Genomic DNA, 18,687 nt, shown 5'->3' with positions numbered 1-18,687 from the left:
GAACGTCCGGAGGTGTGGTATTCGAATCAAGAAAACTCTTATTTTCCTTTGGGCTTTTCCCTACAAGGGGTCACCACAGCAAATCAGTGTCCTCCATCTTCAGAGGTTTGATCCGCACGTTTGTTTTGGCCAAGCTTTTACAAGGATGCCCTTCCTGACACAACACTCTGTATTTACCCGGGGCTTGGTACCGGCACAAGAAGACTTAACTATGTTTTACTAATGTATCACTTTAATTTGCATATACTCTCAATAAATAGCTTGGCAGAGAGAGGGGCACAGAATTCAGACGTATGTCATGGATCTTGCCGGCAGGAGGGACAATCTTTCTGGTTCCGAGTCTGTGTCCACAGTGTCTGACTGTCATATATCTGAAACATGATTACTTGTGTAATGCTACAATGGTCACTTTTTTCCCCACATTGGTCAACCATTTGTCTGCTAATATAAAAAAAAACAACACATCACCCACAGGTCACAGAGGCAGTGGTGGACACATTTTGAGGAATGGATGGGGCGAAAACGAGAATGTGTTTTGAAGGATTTGCCCACCTGTGGAAGCCTGAGAGAAATCTGGTGCCAATGCTGGTTTTGGCTCAGTGAACGCAAAGGGAAACATAACTATAAGCAATGATGGCGCCCTCGACGTAGCCGTCAGCATTTATGGATGCCAAAATGTTTCAGTGAGGCAGACTGGACTGGCTTTCTGTGCTAATTTGAAATTGGAACTTCTTTTCTTGCTTGTTATTGCTTAGCCAAGCTGAAAGAGAAGACTGAAATGGTCATAGAAATATCTTAAAATTGTAGAAAAAAAATGTCACATAGTCACATAATTTGATTTTATGTGTCATATATAATGATGCGGCGGGCCAGATCTGACACCTGGGCCTTGATTCGTGACACCTGTCAATTACACCTTAGTCAGTGTGGAGATGAAATGTCAACCCGACTAATTGATTAATTATAGCAGCCGAGTATGAAGAACAAATGTTGCTCAGCAAGACCCGCCTCACAGGAATCAGCATTATGACAACAAAAGAAAAGTTAAAGGTATCAATCACATCATGACCTTTCCAATGGGCGTAAAAGGCATGCTCTATATTGTATTTACGGCTGTGAGGCAACATAGAAAGAAAAAAAAAAACAGAGCAGGATCAAAACTGTCTGACGAACCAAATGGTTCTCCACATCCATACTTCATTGGACACGGTGATTGCTTTGCCCATCTTAATGTGCTCTCAGCAAACACAACACACAGACTCTTTTCTTTTCATCAATGGATGCTACAGCTTCGTGTTTGCTTTCAACATTCAGCTTGTAGTCAGCGACGTGCGGTGAGGTTCATGGCTGGTGAGGCACTGACGTCATCACAGTCAGATTTACAAACATATGAACTCCACAGAGTAGCTTATTCACCATTTGATTGGCAACGGTTAACGTGTTTTGTTTAAAATTTCATGTCAGCATTCTTTATATACTGTATACAAACTGTAGCATAGGAAAAAAACAAACAAAACAAAACCTTATTATCGCGTTACCTTTATTTATAAATGGAATCCAAGTCTCTGTCTCAATGGAGATCACTGCCAGTGAAGAAAGTCGTCCTTGATCAGTCCTGTTCGACTGTATGTTTTCAGTCTTTTCGGTGCCGAGAATGAGTGCTCCACTGATGCTGTAGTAGCTGAAACAGTGAGCATGAGCTGGAGCAACTTTGTGGCTTCAGGAATAGTTTCAATGAGATCCTTCTTGGCCAAAAAGATGAGAAGCTGTCCAGGAGATTTACATCCATCCCTCACCGTTTGTGAGCTATACAGTCCGCTGTTGGTCTTCCTTTAATTATTATCTCCTGCTTCGATTGAAAGTCCAGTTTAGAAGATTCTTTCAATATAGATATGTAATCCACCATTCTGAAAATAAGGCCAAGCAACACGAAAAAATGACTGCAGGGTTGCACTTTACTTGCTAACTGTTCACTGTAGCTTGCTGTCACTAATTCTATTACTCTGCAGCTGAGGAGTCGCAAGAAAATCTCTAAGCGCCCCCTGTCATGAGGCGGGAGAACTGTGTGCCTCACCGATGCACAGTTTTGATAAGAGTAAAATAAAATAAACTCTGTAGTACATTGTTTATAATGTACAGTGAATGTACGTTACATACACTAGCTAAATCAGACATCGGCAACCCGCGGCTCCGGATATGACGACTGGGAACGTGTTTGCGTGGAAAACACGACCCGTTTCGCAGATGTATCAATTTGCAAAGCACCGTTTGTCAATCACTGCTCTTGAATTTGGAGGCCACATTTTGGCATGTCTCTCAACACCTGCATGGGCACCAATTCATGTGGCATTTAACACAAAAGAAATGTACGTTGAGCACAGCTTCTCTGCTGGCACCCAAGCAAATCATATCTGCAAATTTTGTGTGGGGTAGACATTTGCATGTCACCACATTGTTTGGGTGGAGGACAGCCTTCGACAATTCTTTAGCATGAGTTGGCATGGTCAGCAAACATTATTTGGTCCACTTGACCAATTTCATCTGCCCACAAGCCCACCGATCGTAGATCAACCGTAACTAGAATTCCTTGGCCCCAAAAAAATCTTCTGCAATCCATTCATTCAACATAGCTGCCTGCCGGTAGCACTAACCCGATGGTGAAATCAGCAGGAAGCCAGGTGTTGAACAGAATAAATTATTTTATTCTTCTCTCGACAGCAGGGGCATTGTGTGAGATCGGTTGAGGAGAGACAGAAAGAAAAGAGAGAGATTGACGCGCTGGGAGAGCATTTATGTAAGACGGACAGGATGTGATGTGATAGTATGTGACATAATACGATGTGACATCATGTAAAGGCAGGCAGGATATGACATATCAGGAAGTCAAAAACAAAACAAAACGATGCAAAAAGATCTTTAAAGATGTTCGTATAGCGAATTACGCCAACAGTGATATTTTTAGTCAAATGCAAAACACCATTAAAAATGACTTAAAGTGTCCCAAAAATGCCTCAAAATGAGCTCTAAACTGGGTAGATTCAGAAAGTCCCGCCCCTAGTTCGTAACGTCACGCCAGGATACTCCTTCACAAACTGACTTGCTCCAGAATCAAAACAATGGCTACAGAGAGTTCAGATTCGGAGAAGATGCTTCCTTGATACTCATCCAGTTATTAATATGATTCAAATAGTTCTGAAGAGGAAAGCATACATGTTTGCCATCCATTAAAGAAGTCCTTCTGTATCAGTTCAAGCCGTTTGCAAGCGATGAAACCGGTGAAGATCTGGACTCCAATGTAGCGCCCAGAAAATGCACAGGATGGCGCACAAGCTCCGTTGCTAATGGGCTGATTTGTCCGCTTGGAATTTGTGTCAACTTACACCTTCTTTATGCGTGTTACCGCAATTGGCTGCGACACACAATGATTCACCATCGCATTATTTATGTAGTTTTCCTTCTAATTTCGCCATCAACATGGTGTTTTCAGACCATAAAAAGTACCCAAAACGCATTGTGTGTCTCTTTGTCAGTCAGGGGCGTTCCGAATGTGACGTCACTTCAGTCATCGTCTTCAACTCGAAAACAAGACTTTATGAATATTCAGCGCGAGTCTTAAAATGTAAAATCTAGCTATATGCGGTGGAATCTTTGTAAAATGCACTCAGTAGAAGTCATTTGAAGTGATTTTGCAAATTATGGACGCAACTTGTCCGGGGGGTGTCGGTTGTCCTTTAAGAGAGCTGGTATACGCACCAGCCTATGCCAAAACCCTTTGTGAAGAGAAGTTATTCAAAGAATACATGATACCAGCATAAATCATTTAGGTCTGTGTAAGCTCTCAGTCGTACAGGAGTGGTCCATCGATGAAAAGGTTTCTTCAGCCGTCATCTGTACTTCCTTGTAGTTGTCGGACGTTTCGCTTTTTATCCAAGATGCTTCTTCAGCGAGTCTTACTGGTGGTTTCGGCCCTTTATTTATCAATACTATAGGGCCGAAACTACCAGTAAGACTTTAGTTCGCTGAAGTAGCATCTTGGATTAGAAGCGAAACGTCCGACAACTACAAATTTGTACAGATGACGGCTGAAGAAACCTTTTCATCGATAAATAATTTTGAAACATTTTTCCAGCATGAATGTAATCTATCATCTTAAAAGCTGAAATGGAAAAAATGAAAATGTTTTGAGAGAAAAAAGGGAAAATGTGGTTGCACAAGTCTGCACATTCTCTCATACCTCTCCTGTAACTGGAGGTGTGGCTGTATTTACTACAAAGCAATTATAATGAAATGCATGTTAACCGAGCATCAGCACAATTTGGAATCTTCAATCAACCTGCCGCACATGTTTTTAGAACGAGGGAGGAAACTGGAGGACACGGACAAAACCCACATGGGCTCAGGAAGAACATGCCAACTCCACACGGGGAGGCCGTAGCGTAACTCGAACTTGTGACCCCTGCACTGTATAGCCGACGTGCTAACCACTTGACAACCCGATCGCCCCAGCAGAGGATGGTTTTGAACAATCGACCTCTGGGGTATGGGACGAGCGTGCTACCTACCGCTGCGCCACTTTGCTGCGGAAAAATCACCTCAATCTTTAAATCAGTTCTCAAATCGTGGGGTGTGTTCTTATTGTTGGCCTTTTTTTTTACAAACCTCACACATGAAAAATGATAGTGACCAAGGTTGGTTGAAAGCGCAATTTAATTGGATGATACTGATTTAGCTTCCGTTCATGTCGAAACAGTTAAACGCCCCCTTTTGAATAAGCCGATGAGTTAAAAAAAGGAGTATTCACTTCAGGTTTCGCCGAAGGAATTCACCTTTGTTGAGAGAAAAGGTTTTGCCGTGATTGTAATTTGCAATGAAACAATATCATCAATTAAACAGTCAAATGTGATTGGCACTTTGACAAGCCCCATGCTAACGTTAGCATCAATAAACAGTACCCTGCGAGAGACAGCAGAAAGCAAGCGTGCAAGCGAAAGAGCCGTGTGACTAACTTTGCGTGTGGACCCGGCAAGTTGACTTTCATTCCAATAGTTTGACTGTATGTAGTTTTACCAATCATGCGGAACACAAAACCATTAATATTAATGCTGAGTATTATCACAGTAATTTTAAATAATACATTCTGACATTTTATTGAAATCACACATATATATACTTGTGTGTGTTTGCGTACGTATGTGTGTGTGTGTTGCTCTCACTGAAAAACATTTCTAAATATTTTACTTGTATGTCTCTTTTAGTCAAAAAGGTTCTCGACCCCTGACCTAGGAAGAGCATCATTCTGTGGTGACCCTGCAAGACAGTTTGCTCCCATTATTACCAACTCCCGTCAAGGCCCCGGCAACATCCTATCCTTGCCTGGTAGTTGTATCTCTCTTTGTTTGTTGTTACATGCACTTTTTCTCAGTGGGGTGGGGTTCTTTTGCCACCCTGCATTTCATATAAGCAAAGTAATTATCACGGCTTCTCCAGCCCGATGTCTCTTCTACAGAATTTTGAGTTGCACGACTCCTCATGCACTTTTAATGAAAATGACAGCAGTTAGAATTGTAGCTTATTCCCTGCAAAACAGTAAAGACGAGGTAGCCCCACAGAGCAAAAACATCTCATATTTGTTGTGTAAAAATGGTCAAAGTGTGCCAAAACATTCTTAACTTAAAGGACAACCGACATCACTTTTTTGTTTCCTAACTGACATCAGAAAAAAACATTTTTAGCATCCAAAATACCAAAAACTCGCAGGCTGATATTTTTAGTCAAATGCAAAACACCAATAAAAATGACTGAAAAATGAGTGTCTAAAAAGTACTTCAATTTGAAACCGGAAGTGACCAGTTTCAGAAGGTCCCGCCCCCTTGTTCGTGGTGTCACGCCAAGACGTCTTGCCTTGCTCTCGAATCAAAACAATGGCTTCAGATTCGGAGAATATGCTTTCTTGTTACTCATTCAGTTATAAATATGATTCAAATAGTTCTGAAGAGGAAAGCATACATGTTTGCAATCGATTAAAGAAATCCTTCCGTGTCATTTTGAGGCAACATTGGGGGGAAATGTACCACCAAAAAGAGGCAGAAGATGGCGACAAAGCTCCGTGGTAACCAGCTGATTTGTTTCCTTAGAATTTTTGTCAGCGAATATCAAATACATGCTCGGTGCAACACACAAGGATTCACCATCGCATTATTTATGTTTTCCTTCTAATTTCGCCATCAACACGGATCAACACGAAGTTTTCAGACCAAACAACGTACCACAAAATGCTTTGACGTGATGAAAGGACTGCCTCAATGTGTCCTTTCTCGGTCAGGGGCGTTCCTTCAGTGACGTGACGCGAGGACTCGTTTCCAACTCAAAAACAAGACTTCCGGAATATTCAGCGCAAGTCTTAAAAGGTAAAATATAGCTATATGCGGTGGAATCTTTGTAAAATACGCTCAGTAGAAGTCATTTGAAGGCATTTTACAAATTATGGACACAACTTGTCCGGAGACGTCGGTTGTCCTTAAAAAGAAATGGACATTTCCATGACATGGACAAAGTATAAAAATGTCACACTCAAATGTAGATTTAATAAATCAATGAAATGTTAATTGTATAAAATCAAATACAATGTTAATCATGATCAGAAACAGAAAGAAATTCAAATCCTTTAGTTAACTTTATAAATGTCAAATATTTTTACTTACCCCAAAATTATCTTTGTATGGATTGTGGCGCTCTGCTGTAGGACTTACTTGAGGAAAACAAAAACAGAAATATAAGATTTGGTTGTTCCTGATAGAACGATTTTATATGCACATCCTTAAACGTCCAGTTTTACTTACTTTCTACTCATTTGTATTTGTCTAGTTTAGTCTAATTCGTTACTACTGTATATACAAACATATATATATATATATATATATATATATATATATATATATATATATATATATATATATATATATACAGTAAAGTCTCGTTATATCGATATTCAAGGGAGTCCGAAAAAATATCGATATAACCGGGACTATCGATATATCCGACCCTGTTTGCATGTAATTTTCTCCGTGCGTGCATAGAAATAGTATCAATATAACCGGGACTATCGATATATCCGATATCGATATAACGAGACTTTACTGTATATATATATGACTGATTAGCAGCACTTGTAGTGGCTACAGATGAATGGATGGATGGATGGATGGATAGATGGGTGGATTGATGGATGGACGGAGGAGCAGATGGACAAGTGGTCGGAAGATGGTCATGTACCATTCTCCCAAACAGGACAGTAACAAAAAGAATGAAAGAATCTGAGAAATAACTTACCATAATCATAATCGTTTTCCATAACTGTGAATCACGGCAGAACATTTGTAAAGGAATAAATTACAATACGTTAGCATCAGAGAATTCAAAAATAATAGTAATAAGAATATTAATACATTTAATTTACAAGCGCTTTTCAAAGCACCCAAGAACACTTAAACATAACCATTCAAATGTCATTTTAGCATAACTCAGCACTCTTGAATGATTTTTTCCCACTTGTAACGTTCTTTCACCAAATCATCTAAAAACATACATGGTTAGTTGATTGAAAACTTTTGTCCACAGTGTGAATGTCCCTAATGGACCTATGGGGATCGATATAGAGCTTGAGTCTTAAAAGGTAAAATATAGCTATATGCGGTGGAATCTTTTTAAAATATGCTGAGTAGAAGTCATTTGAAGCAATTTTACAATTTATGAACACAACTTGTCCGGCGGCGTCAGTTGTCCTTTAAACACACCCCTTGCCACAATGTAATCAATTCTTCTCTCGTGAAGTGAATCTAGTCATGTGGCGTTCACCCATTTTTATATCGGTGCTGGGCCACAAACTAACATTTACTCTGGAGTAAATATTTAAACCACCTCCTGAACAGCGTTAATTGTGCTACGCTTTAAGCTGTTTTCAGCTCAGTCTTTTCCTTGGCCATGGAACTCGCCTAAAAATCAGATTTGTTTTCAACTCCTCTGTGACATTCGGTCGATTTCTTGCACTTTTGTGTCTATTTCATGCACTTTTGTGTTGCAATATTCACAGTTCTAAATTTGCCCTGTTGCATTATATGTTTAACTTTTTTGTGTAGACTAGCATGCTGCTGGTCATTTTAAATTGCTTTTCGACTTGAGATCACAATTGCACAGTTGTTTTTTTCATATAAGGCCAAATCTTACAATTTTCATTTCCTGCATTTCCTGCATGTTTGTTCCCCATAGGGGAACAAACATGTAGTTATGTCACTTTGTTTGCTGTAGTGTTCGAGTAGCTCCACCTTGTGGTAAATTATTTGTCTATTTAAAAATGATTAAACGATTAAAGATGATTTTGATTGGGAGATTCATCGTGGGGTGTGTAGAAGGTAAACAGAACAACAATGCAGTGATCCCTCGCTTAGCTCACTGGTAATGGGGGCCGAGACCTCCCATGATAAATGAAAATCCATGAATTAGGGATTCCCTCGCTCACCCACACAGATACACACACGCACACGCACACACACACACACACACACACGCGCACACACACACACACGCAAGACCCACCTGTTACAGACACCCACACACACACGCACGCACGCACAAACACACACACACACACACACACACACACACACACACACACACACACACACACACACACACACACACACACACACACACACACTCAAACACTCAGGGTTGAGAAGGTGCCCAGCCAGTCATCATCTCTGTGCATCATGGGATAGATCCATTTGTGCCGTCATTGGTTGATGTTGGCACTGCAGGGTGCTGTAACTGGAAAGTCACAGCCATGCACAAACTATTTAAGTCATTCAGCATTTTTTTTCACACAGTTCTTTGGAAAAAAAGTGTGATGCACCATGGGTGAGTCCTTTTGAGAAAACAAAATAAAAAACAAAGAACACGATGCTGCAAGGGCGCGATAATCAAAGTGTGAAATAGCGAGGAATTACTGTGGATCAATTTTTGAATAATCAGAATTAGAATCGGAATAATCTTTATTGGCCAAGTATGTAAACACACAAGGAATATGTCTCCAGTAGAACACGCTGCACTTATTTCATCAGAAAAAATATATGCCAAATAAGTATGAAAGGGGGTGGCCCGGTAGTCGAGTGGTTAGCACCGACTACCGGTTCGCGTCCCGGTCCGGCCTCCCTGTGTGGAGTTTGCATGTTCTCTTCGGACCCCCGTGGCTTTTCTCCAGGTCCTCCGGTTTCCTCCCACACTCCAAAAACATGCATGGCAGGCAGATTGACCACTCCAAATTGTCCCTAACTGTCAGTGTGAGGGTGACTGTTGTATGTCTTTGTGTGCCCTGCGATTGGCTGGCAACCAATTCAGGGTGTCCCCCGCCTCGTGCCCGAAGACAGCTGAGATGGGCTCCAGCACCCTCCATGACCCTAATGAGGAATATGCGGTACGGAAAATGGATGGATGGATGGATAAGTATGAAAAGACATTCCCTAATAGTAAGTGGTATCTCTCAGGAACAACTGTGAGACAATGTGCAATGTATGAAGCAGAGCTAAATTGATCAGTGGTAGAATAAAATACGACAACAGTTTTACAGTTGGTGTGCAGTGAACCATTTAAAACTGAACAGTCGTCGTATTTGTCGTACAACAAATTTACAATTAGACAGATGTCCTTGATTGGCTCAATGGGTCTGGTGCTGGATTTCATATAGATCAGTAACAGTGGTTCAAGTGAGTACCGACCTGGAGCTACAATAACGATAAAGGGATGCTCTTTCAAGGGTTGTGCAAAATTGCAAAGAGGCACGATTCAGTTAGATTTGGGTGACTGTTTAGAGAGTAAATGGCTTGAGGGAAGAAGCTGGTTAAGTTTCTGTGAATTTGGTGCGCATTGATCGATTGAGGCGAGTAGCTGGAATAGGTGCGTAGGGTCCAGTAGGATTTTCCGTGCAATTTGTCTTCATTTTTGCGGGATGCAAGTCCTCGAGAGTGGCTAGGGCGGTACCGATGATTTCCGCTGTCCTAACTGTATGGCTGTAAGACTGTAACACAGGGGTGTTAAACTCAGGTCCTGGAGGCCCGCCGTCCTGCAGGTTCTCCATGTCTCCCTGTTGCAAAGCACCTAATTCAAATGATGTTTGATGTAAGATTTCGGAAAAGCATGTGGAATATCTGATCATTTAAATCACTTGTTATTTCAATAAATGTTCGACAGTAAAGTGCTTGATACTTTCTGACTTCGAGAGGACAAACCGGTTTGTCCTCTCTGCAAAGCCACACTCGTCTTCATCACATACACCACCCAGCAATTTATTGGTCAAAGGATAATTTAAAAAAAAGGAAACATATATCAGCTGTTTGAGAGCATATTAGGACTCTAAGTACAAAGCACACATGATTCTTGCAGTGATTAACTTGTGTGTGATGTATTAACTTCAAAGTGGCTCAATGAACATGCATCTTGGCAACATAAAGCAGAAATACTACCTTACAGAAACCGCATTCTGTAATTGTCTGAAAGCAAAGGAAAAATCAATTAAATGACCCACCTACATAAGTGCCCCACCTGAATGGGATGGACAAGTAATTTAAGCCCTCTGTTAGCAACTGTGAAAAGTCAGAAGAGAGACGGTAGCGGGACTGACAACTGCTGCAAGGCCAAACTTGTGAGTGTTTGTGGTGAGTACTTTCTCTATCTTGAAGCGCTTTTGCGGATGATGTTAATATTCGACAATGTTCGATCTTAATGTTTGGTGGTGCACTTTGTACAATCACCTGACAAATATGCATTAGCACTCAAGTTCAAGTTGGCATTGCTTCATGCTCTGGAAAGATTTTCCAATATATTTGTCAGGAAGGACTCTTGAGGCTAAAAATCATTCAATGGCGGCACAAAATGGCTAAACCACAAATTGAGATAGGTCGTCAGAATTTTTTAAGGCATTTTTTTTCACAAATGTTATCTCAATCCTTTCCTTTGGGCTTTTCCCTTCAGGGGTCACCACAGTGAATCAATGTCCTCTATCTCACCCAGTTGTGTGAATCCTCTTCTCTCACATCAGCTACCTTCATGTCCTCTTTGACAACATCCACAAACCTCCACTTTGGTCTTCCTCTCGGTCTCCTGTTTGGCAGTTCAAGGCTCAGCTTCCTTCTTCCGATATAGTCGCTCTCTCTCCTCTGGACATGTCAAAACCATCTCAGTCTGGCCTTTCTGATTTTCTCTCCAAAGCCGCTAATATGAGTTGTCCCTCTGATGTATTCGTTCCTGATCTTATCCAACATGGTCATTCCTAAAGCAAACCTCAACATCTTCAGCTCTGCTACCTCCAGCTCTGCGTCTGTCTTTTTTGCAGTGGCACTGTCTCCAGTCCAAACATCATGGCTGGTCTAACCACCGTCGTGCATGTCACTGCATAGTTGAAAATATATATTTGTGCTTCTTAGGCTGTAATTTAGGGCAGTATAAGATCCACTGCAAATTTCACTCAGGTATGCTATCAAGTGATAAATGGAGATATTACACCTAAAATGTATGCCTTGACACGCCCATTCGTTGTGGGAAATGGAAAATTCCTTTACATTGTACTCAATGGGAGCAGTCACGGTAACCAGCAGAGGCCCCAGAATTGAGCTCTGTCGAACACCACATTATAGTGGGTCAGTGCATGACTCATAGCAGCAAATACTATAACGCAAAAGGTTCTGTCAGTTAAATAAACCACTCAAAGATGCCAATGCCCACCAAGTGCTGCAAACCAATCAACATAATACTGCGATCTACTCTATGTTGCAGTTTATTCCAATGACACTACACACAGTGTCCAGGAGGATGTCATTAGACATGAGTAACAGGGCTGACTCGTCTTGAAACACACATATACACACACACACACACACACACACACACACACACACACACACACACACACACACACACACACACACACACACACACACACACACGCACACACACACACGCACACACACATACATACACACACACATACTAGTCCTTGACTTTGGTCATTCTTTCTGGATCTTTGTTCATTCAAGTTTTTTTTCGGGTCTGAATTATATGTTAATGTGTCAAGAACTTCTATGAAACACATGATCGCTGAATAAGATTGCGCAAATATTTTGGGATATTAAAAAAAAAAAATAATACAACATGTTACTGGCATTGAATAATGTTTCCAGTTTATTTTTGGTGTCACATCACAGCACTAGTTTATCATTAGATTGAAATTAATTTGTTCTTGGAAACCATTGAAAAGAATTATCGATAAGCTTTGTCAGATGGAGCCACCATTCAGATGTTAGAAAGCAAAAGTAGAAGCATTCATATTTTTATTCATTCCAAGTCGCAAGGTTTGGAACCTCGACACTGTCCAAACAGTGAGCTCTTCTCATCATGTTCATCTGATAGACTTTCTCTCAATGTACGTTTAAGGTCCCTTTTCACTGTCTTAGGACATCTTCAGCCACAATGATCATTCTAAATGTGATCACTTTTGCCCTTTTCGTGTTAGGTAAGTCATCAAATTCTCAAAATAAGAGTGAGTGAAAAGTCACCATGTAACAAAGATGTCAACTCTATCACAGGAACCAGCAGTTTTTCTGCTAAGGTACGACAAGTGCGAAGTCAGCCACCAGGACCACCAGGGCCACCAGGAGGACCACCGGGACCACCTGGACCAAATGGTCCACCTGGACAAAATGGGCCACCAGGGCCACCTGGACCAGATGGTAAACCAGGTTCAAGGGGTGCAAGCGGACCACCTGGAAATGATGGTCCACCAGGACCACCTGGACAAAATGGTCCAAATGGTCCACCAGGACCACCAGGACCCCTGGGGCCGACTGGACCACATGGTCTAGCAGGGCCACCTGGGCCACCTGGACCACCAGGACCTACTGGGTCACCACAGCAATTTCCATATTATCCACCTTGGTCAACTTTTGATGGTCGACGTTGGCCACCAACATATTGGCAATCTAGGTTACTACCATTCCAGCCTTTCCCATACTTTCAACAAGACCCTGTGCTGCCTGCCCCACCTGGGCCACCAGGACCACGAGGACCTCCTGGACCCCCACTACATTTTCCATATTATCTACCTGGGTCAAATTTTTATGGTCGCCGTTCGCCACCAGTATTTCGGCAACCTCAGCCATTCCCATATCAGCCTTTCCCATACTTGCCCATACACCCTGATCCTCCTGGCCCACCATCATATCCTCATGTTCCAAATTACTAGTATACATAATCCTCACAACCAGGGCTATGGATGAAAACGACCCAGCTCGAGCAAAACCTTGAAAAGCAACACCATCATTCGTACTATATTTTATTTGGTATCACCATGAGTCAGGCAGGAAAATGCCAGTGCAGCCGCGTCTTATCGTGGACCAGGTGTGACTCCAGATGAAAGTAATCAACCTGACCTCCCAAACCAGGAACACCAACTAGGTCCCTGCCGGGACCTACCTCGACAACACAAGTGAATGCAGATATAAACAACTGGACTGGACCACTACCTTGTTCATTCCAAGTCGCAAGGTTTGGAACCTCGACACTGTCCAAACAGTGAGCACCCAGAAAGAATGGTACCGGTAATTAACACAAGCTGCCTGGACCGTGAATTGTATCAACATCTAATCCTCCACATGGATCCCTGGACATGTCATCCCAGAGGATAAAGAATGAGCTGTTTTTAAGCCTCAATAAAACTTGTCTAATTCATTCTGTCCTTATTGTATTGATCAGCGTTCAGCCTTTTGTGTAATGCACAATTAAAATCCTTGCCTCCTGCATACAGTTCAAATAATAAGGGTGATTTTTGTTCAGAATGACTAGGTTGCATGAATATGAAAACTCAGATCTTCTTCTCTTTGTGGTCTCAGACACAATTTTGTTTCCTCGGTTCAGGGACATCTACTGAAACACCCACAATGCATGTTTACTTCACGCTCAGGAAGAAAAAAAGTATATTTTTCCCTTGAATTTCAACATTTGTTGAAAGATTCAAATTCCTCCAACTGATGGATGAAGCATTGGCCAATATTTCTCAAGTGACGTACAGATGAAAACATTTATGAATGATGTGAACGAGTGCCATGTCAAGATATGATGTGATGGATTGATTGATGGATTTAATGGGTTAAATCCCAGGAAAATGAACCTCCTATTATTTGAAAATTTGAACGCTAGAATGCGTCAAAACCAATCTCGAGAGGGACTGAGAACATAGTCCGCATAAATGCTCAGCATATCACATAAATTGATGTGCCATAAAATCATGTGATGATTTGGTGAAACATATTATAAAATGCATATAAATTTATACATGTATTAGAACATACAATGAAATGATCTGTTCTGTTATGAATTCAACAAAAGTGGATGTTTTAATGATTATTGCATCACTTTCACAGACGATCTGTTGTAATCTCGCTAGATATCAATTTATAAGGTTGTTTTGATCACTCTGCATGACGATGGTTTACTAATATTTTACTATCCAATAATCCATTCTCTACCGCTCATCCTTGTGGAATTTGGCTTCCATTGCCAAACCAAAATCAACATGTGCATGTTTTGACTTTGTCGATCACTCATAATTCTAAAAACAATAACAAGAATCAGAATCAGAAGCAGAAAACCTTTATTCGTCCCACAATGGGGAAATGTGCAGTCCACAGCAGCAATTGAAAGGGGATGGGGTGGGGGGCTGAAAGGATAGCAAACGAGATATTCTAAGCATAACACAATAAAAATGTCAACTGTATACTGTGCAAATGTAAATGTGCAAAACCGTTTCATAAAAAAACTGCACATAGTGCAAGTATCAAGAAATGCATATTGCATACAGTTCAAATAATAAGGGTGATTTTTGTTCTGAATGACTTGGGCACTGACCAGGCATGTCGTTTTCCACAGCTGTGGAACTCTGCCCAGCTTCAGGCTCAGCTTGAACAAGTGCTGGACAATGACACACAGCTGGTCGGAGGAACCAGGAGGCTTGCAGCTGCTCCTCCATTTTCATCCTGTAGGCCTTCTTCCCTACCCTGATCTTTCTCCTCAGTTGGATCTACATAGACTTCATTCCTCTCTGTTGCCTGACACAAAAGCCCTTTTCTTTTTCCTCCGGGAGGGCCTTTATGTCGGGATTAATCCAATGTTTGTCGTTGGAAAAACACCGCACAGTCCTGGTGGTTACGGCGTTTTTTTTCACAAAGGTTTATGTAGTCCGTGATGGTGTCGGTGAGTGAATCAATGTCCTCCCCATGAATCTCAGTGAAGAGCTCCCACTTGGTTGAGTCAAAACAGTCCCACAGAGCTTGTTCAGCGTCTGTGGACCATCTTCTGACCATGCGGGTCAGAAGGTGGTTGCCTCTGGACAAGGGGTTTGTACACAGGCTGCAGATTGTCACGTTTTGCGAGGTGGTGATGGCGGGTGCGGATCCCAAAAAGCAGGCAGTAGGGAGCAGGAGGTTGTTTGACAAATTGTATTAAAATAAAGTCAGCAGGAACAAAATGTAAAACATCAAAATCATCTGAATGGAAAAAATACAAAGGAGCAAAAGAAGACCAAAAGTAAAAGTCCGCCGAGGTTAAACAAACACATACACAATGCATGCAGCAAACAAGCAACAAACAATGAACCGACAACGGATGGTCGTGCCGGGTGTCCTTTTAAGTGACAGTGATTATAACGACCAGCACCTGCGAGGCTGCCGGCAGGGCTGGCGTCGCTACCCGTTGGTCGCCAATCTGATCGGGACGACCAGCACCTGTGCAGGTGCAGGCGGGTCCGACAGCGCCCCCCGTTGGTCGCCAACCAGATCATGACACATATATACCTTATTGTGGTCTTCTCTTCCGAGAGGGGGTACGGGGGGGGGGGGGGGGGGTTGTACGCATCCTGGGTATTTGAGTAGAATGAGTCCAATATGTTATTGTCTCTGGTGGCACAAGTTATATACTGTGTGAATGTTGGGAGGGAGGATTCCAGGGAAACGTGAAGTCCCCTGAGATGATGAACAAGGCGTTGGGGGACTGGGTTTGTGATTGGATTGGATTGGATTGGATTGGATATGCCTTTATTCGTCTCACAGTGGAGAAATTTACATTTCACAGCAGCAAAGTGATGAAAGGAATGAAAGTAGAAAAACAAAATACATGAGCTGCTGGAAAGGCAGCCACTCTCGCGGCGCCCTCTTGAAGTCAAAAGAACAAAAAAAACTAAATAACAAATAATATGACAGCATAGATACAATATGACAAAACAAAGACACAGAGAGACATTCATTGTTCAGGTCTTGCTGTACCCTCTTTGTGATGACATGAAGCAGTTCTAGATGAAAGAGGAGAGGATCAAAGCGTCTTTCCACCAGTGGATCAGGGACATCATGGTGGAATGTGCACGTCGACTACAAGCTAAATGTTGAAAGCAAACAATGCTTATGCACATTAGTAAACATATTACGTTATTTCATGCTGAGATTAGTAAGCATATTATGTTATTTCATGTTTAGCTTAGTACATATTATGATTATTGCACGTTTAATTTAGTTAAATAGCATTATCAAGCTTATTAGTTCAATAGTCGTTGCAAAGAGGCAACAACTCCAATTTCAGTCTAAGGCCCTCCGAACACTGACTTGTTCGTAGCCGATTGGATGGAAGATCGACTTGTCCGCAACTGATTGGTCAACAGACTGTCGCGGTATTCTTTTAAACTAAGCCTGAAGAGGCAGGCGTTGGTTCTTCTTTTGTCCAGCTCCAACTAGAAATGTTTCTCTCGATTGTTACTGAATAAAGTAGTTTTTGCTGTGTACCAACTATCGACTCAACTGGCATTTCATCAAGAAACTCGACGAAGTCCGAACCAGACGAAGATGAATGAATTTAACCCGCAACTTTAATCAGCGCCTATGCTCCCACCTTGGATGCTGACGATAACACCAAAGATGCCTTCTACAAGTCCCTGGATGCTACCATATCCAAAATCCCTGCCTCTGATAAACTTGTTCTGATGGGTGACTTCAATGCCCGAGTAGGTACTGATGCCAGGCTCTGGAAACAAGTAATCGGAAGACACGGGACGGGGAAAATAAACACCAATGGCCTCCGACTCCTCACTCTGTGCTCTGAGCATCAGTTGATTGTAACTAACACCATCTTTCAACTGAAAAAGAAATACATCACATCATGGATGCACCCCAGGTCCAAACATTGGCACTTACTGGACTACATCATCACAAGGCAACGAGAGCAAAATGACGTCTGCATCACACGGGCCATGCGTGGGGTTGAATGCTGGACTGATCATCGACTGATCAAGTCCAGGCTCAAGCTGAGAATTCGACCTCCTCACAAGAAACAGCAACCCCAAAGGCGTCTTAACACCAGGGCCCTGGAGTCCCCAGAGTGTGCAGCCAGCTACCGCAACAAGCTGGCAGAGGGACTTGCCAGCCTGGACAAGGACACCAGTCACGGTGACCCTGATATTGAAAGCAGGTGGAAAAAATTGAGGACAACAATTCATCAAGCTGCCTCTGAGACCATCGGCTTCACTCAGAAACGTCATCAAGACTGGTTCGATAACAGCTCAGCTGCCATACAGGAGCTTCTGGTAGCCAAGCGCAAAGCCCATACCACACTTCTCTCCAACCCTCATTCTCCACTTCTCCTCTCTCACTACAAGGCCATCCGTGGTGAAACACAGAAACAGCTGAGGATGATGGAGAACAAGTGGTGGCTCAGCAAGGCCCAAGAAATCCAGAGGCATGCAGACAACAACAACACACACGCCTTCTATGATGCTGTAAAATCCCTGCACGGCCCACGAAGACAACACATTGTCCCAGTTAAATCTGCAGACGGTTCTGTACTACTGAAGGACAAACAGCTAATACTTGCGCGCTGGGAAGAGCACTTTGACTCCCTGCTCAACCAAGTAAACCCTTCAGACACATCTGTCCTTGACTCCCTCCCAGAGCTTCCATCAGTTCCCTCCCTTGATGAACCTCCTCAGTTCACAGAGGTGCTCTCTGCAATCTGGAGCCTTAAAAACAACAAAAGCCCTGGCCCTGATGGACTTCCAGCTGAGGTTTTCAAGAGCGGCGGTTACCTCCTGACACGGCAGCTTTACCACCTCATCTGCAACATCTGGCAAAACGGGACACTTCCTCAGGAATGGAAAGACAGCAACATTGTTACCATTTATAAAAGGAAGGGGGACAAGTCAGTCTGTGGCAACAGCCGTGGCATCTCCCTACTTTCTGTTGCTGGCAAGATTCTTGCAAAAGTAATGCTGTTCCGTCTTACATCACACATTACCGAAGACGTCCTCCCAGAGACACAATGCGGTTTCAGGAAGGATCGAAGCACTCTTGACATGATCTGCGCGCCAAGTTCAGGAGAAATGCAAGGAACAAAACAAGGACCTCTATATCACCTTCATCGACCTTACGAAGGCATTTGACACAGTTAACCGTGACATTCTCTGGACCATATTGCAGAAATTTGGCGTTCCCTCCAAATTTCTCGGCATCCTAAAACAGTTCCACAGCGGCATGCAAGCAACTGTACTTGTTGGTGGCCAGCAATCTTCCCCGTTCCTTGTGGAAGTCGGGGTGAAGCAGGGCTGTG

The 18,687-nt window shown here is 42.5% G+C and overlaps 1 pseudogene; it reads right to left on the bottom strand.

Moving 5' to 3' along the window:
- Positions 1-18,687, bottom strand: part of LOC148898532 (uncharacterized) — a 143,227-nt pseudogene that overhangs the window by 62,021 nt on the left and 62,519 nt on the right.

This window comes from Hippocampus bargibanti, linkage group LG05 (genome assembly GCF_051943395.1).
Source record: "Hippocampus bargibanti isolate YZ-2025 linkage group LG05, ASM5194339v1, whole genome shotgun sequence".
NCBI lineage: Eukaryota > Metazoa > Chordata > Actinopteri > Syngnathiformes > Syngnathidae > Hippocampus > Hippocampus bargibanti.
The sequence above is the reverse complement of the archived record's forward strand: the minus strand, read 5'-3'. Positions and strand labels throughout refer to the sequence as shown.